The sequence below is a fragment of the Lactuca saligna genome, chromosome 7, assembly GCF_052625555.1.
Source record: "Lactuca saligna cultivar CGN05327 chromosome 7, ASM5262555v1, whole genome shotgun sequence".
Classification (NCBI taxonomy): domain Eukaryota; kingdom Viridiplantae; phylum Streptophyta; class Magnoliopsida; order Asterales; family Asteraceae; genus Lactuca; species Lactuca saligna.
This window is the reverse complement of record NC_136423.1, coordinates 148,626,879-148,634,070: the sequence shown is the minus strand read 5'-3', so window position 1 is coordinate 148,634,070 and position 7,192 is coordinate 148,626,879. Positions and strand designations below refer to the sequence as shown.

General features: G+C 34.8%; 1 long non-coding RNA gene across 1 annotated transcript; it reads right to left on the bottom strand.

Annotated features, from left to right (window-relative positions):
* Nucleotides 1-288: 288 nt before the first annotated feature.
* LOC145004474 (uncharacterized) lies at nucleotides 289-765 on the bottom strand. Its single transcript, XR_013662383.1, has 3 exons — nucleotides 685-765; nucleotides 479-559; nucleotides 289-415 (listed from the first exon to the last, which is right to left on the bottom strand). It is a non-coding gene; the product is annotated as an uncharacterized LOC145004474 (long non-coding RNA).
* Nucleotides 766-7,192: the final 6,427 nt, after the last annotated feature.

The window sequence follows — 7,192 nt, the reverse complement described above, 5'->3', positions numbered from 1 at the left end:
CCTAGCACATGAGTTTAAATTTATATAATACCCAAATACGTATACTAGTATATATAACTAGTAAAATAAATCAATACTCATCCAAACACACAAATAATTAAGGTATTACATTGCATCTAAATCCAAACCAAACATAATACAAATGGAAATTGATTAATTACAAATTATACTAACATTACATATTAAAACAAATACATAATACAAATAAAATCAATACATACACATAATATATGAAGAAATTCAATATTTGCAATTTTCGCAGACAGTACATATATACATAATGCCAGCTACAAATTCTTACACATCCAAAATTTCACACAAAAGGAGATGTGTTATACACAATTGACATTACTACACTTAACCCAAATTCTCACTTTAAACACCCCCCTGCACACTCATCCTCTTCTACATTACCCTGTCAATAAGAACCAGGTTAACACTCAAACACAATAAAATCAACAATCAAGCCAACCATTACCTTAATTGTTTTGTTAATTCGTCCGTCAAATATCAAAGCTAAGACCCCCTGTTCGTTAATGCTTCTATCTTTCCCACTTCCCTGTTGAACATCAAATCCAAACACACCAAAAACCCATCTAAACCTATTGATTTAAACATTTACAGTCAAAAGAAGGGAAGAAGAAGAGCAAGGGAGGCTGCCAGAGCAGACACCCATCCAATTACCTTCAACCACCGAGACCCCCATTTGATTTCTTGTTCGTTCCTTGTCAAACGGATCCAACCCAAACAACCGAACCACTTCTGTCAACAACCAAACACAAACAACTGTTTTTCTTATCCTTTTCTATCAAAAACCAAACACTCATACTCTCCATCGATGCATATCAACACACACACAAACACACAAAATAAATAAATAAATAAATAAATAAATAAAATGAATCAAGATTACCTGGTGTTGCAGAATCATATTCCCCGTCGCACCCATATCTTTCCCACCCGTCGAGAAAACCCACCGAACACCGGTCATCATCGCTGCTGCTGCCCGCGACGCCTCCCGGACCCCTTCAGACCTCTTCCCCCTTCGCAGCTACTTCCAAGACAGAAGACAACAAGCCCCGCTGCTTCGTCTCTTCCTTCCCGTCCGAGGATCTCAGTCGCCTCGCTTCACCCTCCTCTCCATCCGATTCAATCGATTGAACCACCTAACACACCCCTTGGAGATTACCAATCTATTTTGCCTTCTCCATTCGTGTGGCTGCTGACCGGGCCAGAAAGAAAAGAAAGAAAACGCCGGTGATAGTCGTTGCCGGTGCCTCTCAGTTGATGTCTCGATCTCCCACAGCTTCGTCCCGTTCTTTCCACTGTGCCCGATCGGTGAAAACGACGATACACCAATCTAATAAAAAGCCCTACTCTTTAAGTCATTTTAATTATAAAATGACTAAATTACGCTAATTGTTAAACTTTTTCTTCAAAATAGGTCCGAACCAAAAACATTTAACCCATTTGTTTAAACCATCCCCCCATTTGGTATTCTATTTACCAAAACAGTCCAATCCATTAAATTAAATAACCAAAAGCCCTACACTTTATCAAAATTACAAATCAGTCCCTGATTGTTCAAATTTGTTATGGAATGATCCGGAGAGTATTTCAAAGTTAAAAATTGGGGATTTACAGTTTCTCAAGTCAAGCTTTTCAAAGAAACTGAATTTAAACGATTGGTACTCATGCTTTTAGAGTGAGTGCTTACTGCCCTTTTCAATATTTTAATTATTCCGGGGGGTAATATATATATATATATATATATATATATATATATATATATATATATATATATATATATATATATCTTCTATTTATACAAATATATTATCCTTCATGCGAAAATAAAATAAATCTAGTTTATAAAAATGTTATTTAAAAATTTAACATATTGTTACAAATAACTAATATAAACTTTTCGTATAAATATTATGGAATTTTTATTATGAAATAACTAGTCCACACAACAAATGTCACATGATACAAAAATATATGATTTTTATGTGACATTGTATATTATGACAAGTACGTTATAACACTTTGTAGTATTTTAATGATTAAAGCTATTACTATTCATGTATAATTATATGTTTACATGCATAAAGTTTATACATGTACGTATGTTTATTAATTGGAAACATTCATTTTTATAAAAGCGAGTACATTACACTTTTACATATATGTCAATTATACTCGACTTTTATAAACCTTATACAATGATATTCATTATGTCTAGTGACTTATCGACAAGTAAGTTACGGTTGAGAATTATTCACAAACTTTTTAGTTAAGGGGTTTTTAGTGAGATGCTACGTTATGTTGGATTAGTGTCTAAGTCCATAACTATTTTGGTATGTAGTTGACCTGATTATGAGCATCGTCCTTTTAGGTTGACTCCACCATAGCAATATGTAGGATGAATTAAGGAGAGAAATGTTTAATTATAATTTATTAATATATTATGAGAATAATATATTAAAGGAGAAATCATATTGTTTAATTAATATTAGTCAAGAATTAATGTTGTGGCTAAAAGAGATTAATTAAACTTCGGGGACTGGAGTTGTAATTATAAGATAATTACAATTGGGCTATGGATCATTTAATAATATATAGGTTGGACGAATTTTATGGGAAGCCCATAAGGAATTCATCCAAGGGATATCATTAAAGGAGTCAATGGGTTACTTAGGGCCTAAGCAATCAGATTAGGATTTCCTAAGTGCAAAACCCTAATAGCCTAAGTATTTAAGGAACCCTTAGGCACCAAAAACGTGGCTAACACTAGCATTAGGGTTTCCTGCCTTTTTTGGTGCCTCCTCTCTCTTCTCTCCTTCATCCAATTGCTTAGTGGTGTTTGTGACTCCATTAGAGGTGCAACACTTGAGGCACTAAGCTTTCTGAAGCCAATGATTAGATTGTTATTGCTATATAACAATCAAAGGTTTGATCTAAACCCTATTTTATGTTAATATGATTAATCGTATGCTAGATCTAGGGTTTATAGCTTTGGATATTTAATTGCATGTTCATTAGACAAACTAGATCTAAAAGCTATTAGGGTTTGCATGTACACCATAGGAATGATGTATTGCTCGAAACCCATCAGTGGTATTAGAGCCTAGGGCTGTTTGTTAGTGAATTTGATGCTTATTTTCTCAAAAATTGGCTGAAAATTGAAAATTTTGAGTTTTCTCGACTTGACTCGCCGAGTCAACTGGGTGACTCATCGAGTCCATTGTGAACTCGCGAGTCAGAGAGTCAGATGGAGATGATTTCGGGATTTTGACCTGTTTTGGCTGTGGATTATTACCTAAAACGTTTTTTATTAATAAAATCTGATTTTTATCAATATTTAGAGATTATCCTTGCCAAAATAGAAGACAATTATCAAAATTTAGATAATCTTTTGTTTTAGTAGATAAAGAAAGATTATTTGTAATTTAGATTTGAATTATCTTATGAAAAAGTTTCAATTTCCCCTTTAGGTTTTATAGTATAAATTTGAACTTGAAAGTTTTGTTTTTGAAATTTAAATAGTTAAACCCTAATGTTTTGAAAAAGTTTCAAAATCTAGTCCTCAAAGTCTTGGAATTTAAATTTTGATTAAAAGTTAATAGTGAAATATTTAAATTCTAAACTGTAAGTTCGAAAAAGTTTCAAAAAACTTGCCCTCATGTTTTGGATTTTAAAATTTAATTAAAAGTCTTAATTTGAAATTTTAAATTCTAAATGTAACAACGTAAATTTTAAAACAAATTTTTCATTTTTGTAAACATCAAAAACCATCGATTAATATTCCAAATTCAAACGTGAACAATGTTATCATAACAAAATACATCCCAATGATCATAAAAAAGTTTTTTCTCCGATAATGTGTACGATCACGTCGGCGCCTTCCCACGGTCCTCGCTAGTACCTGAAACACATAACACAACAACTGTAAGCATAAATGCTTAGTGAGTTTCCCAGGATACAACTTACGCACATACGCCTTTCCAGGCCCTGACCTTCCGGTCATGTGTCTCAGGGGACTTCCGTCCCGACTAGGTAGACCTTCCGGTCCTACCCACGTCAACCTTACGGTCCACATTACAACGCCTTCCGACCCATAGCATATTCGCCTTCCGACCCATAACATAATGCCTTCCGGCCCATATCAAGCATATCATACATGGCACATATAAACGATTAACTTATCACATACAATACATATATTTCATAACATATCCGACCTTCCGGTCACACAATAAAAACCCTTCCGGGTACAGTATAGTGAGAAAACTCACCTCCTGGAAAGTCTAAGATCTCGCGTACTCGCTATCTCCAAATCCCAAAGACGACCCTACCTCGCCTAATCATAAAAATATCATTTAATAATCAAAGACTTCCACAACTAACACTTTACCTTTATCATCACTCCTCAGAGGGTAAAAGACCATTTTACCCTTCCTTGACCTAAAGTCCTCATGTTGACCAAAACCCTAAAAGTCAACAAAAGTCAACCCTGTGAGTACGTGGGGCGTACTGCTAGATGTACGCGGGGCGTACATCGCCAACCCATGGATCGGGGTCTCCACCCAGTACGTTGTGCGTACTGGAAGTTACGCCCAACGTAACCATCAGATTCTAACACCCTTCATTTCTAGTCTTAATTTGTTAAGCCATTACTCCAACTTCTAGATCCGACTCTGTTAATGTGTCTAAACCCATAAAGTCGAGACCTTTAAGCCTTGGCATGGCTGTAAAGGCTCCAACACTTCTTAACAACATTCTATTCCCACTCAAGGACCTAGATCACATGCATGGTGCAATATTCATGTCCAAGATGTCATTTTTATGAGTCTACAACTCCAATAGATCATAAATATGAAGGATCTAAGCTTATGGAGGCCATTTGCACAAAAACTCTCCACCTTTGGGACTAAAACCCTAGAAAATGGTACTTGAAGCATATAACATGAACCAAGTGACAAGATCCGAAATTTTTACCTGATAATGAAGCTTTAACCCTTGCAAAGCTCAGATCTACACTTGAACACCACTCCTCCACTTTCCAATGAGCTCTTCTTCTCCTTTGCAACCTTGGAATGGCACCACCGAGCTTAGAATACACACAAAATGGCTAAAAAACAAATGCACACTCTTTTTAGGGTTTCTCTCTGAGGGATGGTGGCTGAGAAGTCCAGCCACACATTCCTTTTATAGCCCTCCAAAGGAATTAGGGTATTTAGATCTGGACCAGTTACCCCAAGCGTAACCTTGGGTACGCCCAGCGTACCTGAGGGTGAACGCGTCCAAAAGAGGCGCGCGAGTATGCGCAACGTACACCTTGTACGCCCAGCATACTCGCTAATCATGAAAACCCTAAAATGACAACATAACCAAGATGCAGGGCCAAATAGAAGAATACCTGGATTTTGGGTTGTTACACGAAAACCCTAGTATTTTGAAAAGTGCAAATTACACCTTTATGGTTTTATTAATTAATTAAGGTGTATAATTAAAAGAGATTTAATAAACTCATAAAGTTTCGGTTTACATTTAATTAAATTGAAAGTATAATTTATTAAATTAGACCACCTAGTATTTTAAAAGTGTAAATTACACCCTATACTATATATAACATTAAAAGTCTAATATTCTCTCTCTCTCTCTCTCTCTCTCTCTCTATATATATATATATATATATATATATATATATATATATATATATATATATATATATATATATATATATGAGTAAAAGTCAGTCTTACCGTGTTTAAGGTAATTGCCTATAAAATGGCAATTGAATAGGTATCCACTCTTACCCACCACACTCTTGACTAGTGGAGGGTCGTTAGTCGAATGGGTAGGATAGTATGAAACCTTCCATTAAAAGTATAATGAAGTACAAAGTAACTAAATGCCTTCATAAATTCCCAAATCTAGTTACTTTAGGCAAAATGTGAAATTGTATGCTAATCTATGGAATGACACTTTCTACCATTGCCGAGACGTTAGCTGTCACACCCCAAAACCAAGAACGGCGGAAACGTTCTGGGGCGGAGGACGTCATGTAAGTATCACAACACAGTAAATGTAAATAAGAAAGCAACATCATCCAAAAATGTTTGAACATGTATCAAGTATAAGTTTGTAAAATGTATGTAAAGGTTTGCAATTGTTTGTAAAAGTTTGAATCTCTCAGAAAAACCTATATTTTCTATTAAAGTAGCCTTCTACCAAGGCTTAACTGTTTTGTATGCTCGTTTGATGTAAAAGTGTGTAATTTCCCATGTGTAACTATCATTTAACAAAATATAGTTTGTACATTATCGTTTAAGTGAGGTTATCACTAAAATATGTAATGGGTAAATCATTGTAGTACTGTAGCCTTGTATTATAAGAACTACTGTTGTACTAATTACCTTAAACCGGATTTATATTAAGGCATTATGTGATAAATTGCACCATACTATCGACTAGTAACAACGACATAATGAATGGTCGTAATAACGGAATGACGTTTGGCACCCGCAGACCTGCAGGTCCGGCTGTAGCTAGCAGCAAGGTGTAGGATTGTCAATCCAGTATAGATCTATACACAAACTCACGCTCTCCCTTCAAGAGAATTCTGGCTACAACTCGAGCCATAATATTTAAGTCATGCTCCGATTTAAATCACAATAATTAAAGTATTCATGTACATGTAATGTTTCTCGTTCTAGTATAGTTGTATATCTATTGTTTCTAGCATCGTTGTAAATGTATTGTTTCTAGTATAGTTATATATGTATTATTTCTAGCATCGTTGTTTATGTATTGTTTCTAGTATAGTTGTATATGTATTATTTCTAGTCTAGCTGTATATGTATTGTTTCTAGTATAGTTGTATATGTATTGTTTCTAGTATAGATGTATATGTACTGTATTACCCCGATGGTAACTAGCTATCAATGTACTGGTAAATATGAATATGGAAGTACTTTTTATGTCTATACATGTATATATGATATATAACTAATATGGAAACGACCCTCAGATGGTCACCCGAAATCCCACCAGACCACATCTCAGTGCGCGAAAAGGAAATAGGGCGGATGGCCTTCCTAAGCCCTTTAAACATTACTTATATATCTATACATATATGGGCATCGAATTTATAAGAAGTAAAACAAATTTTAAATAAAATCATTTG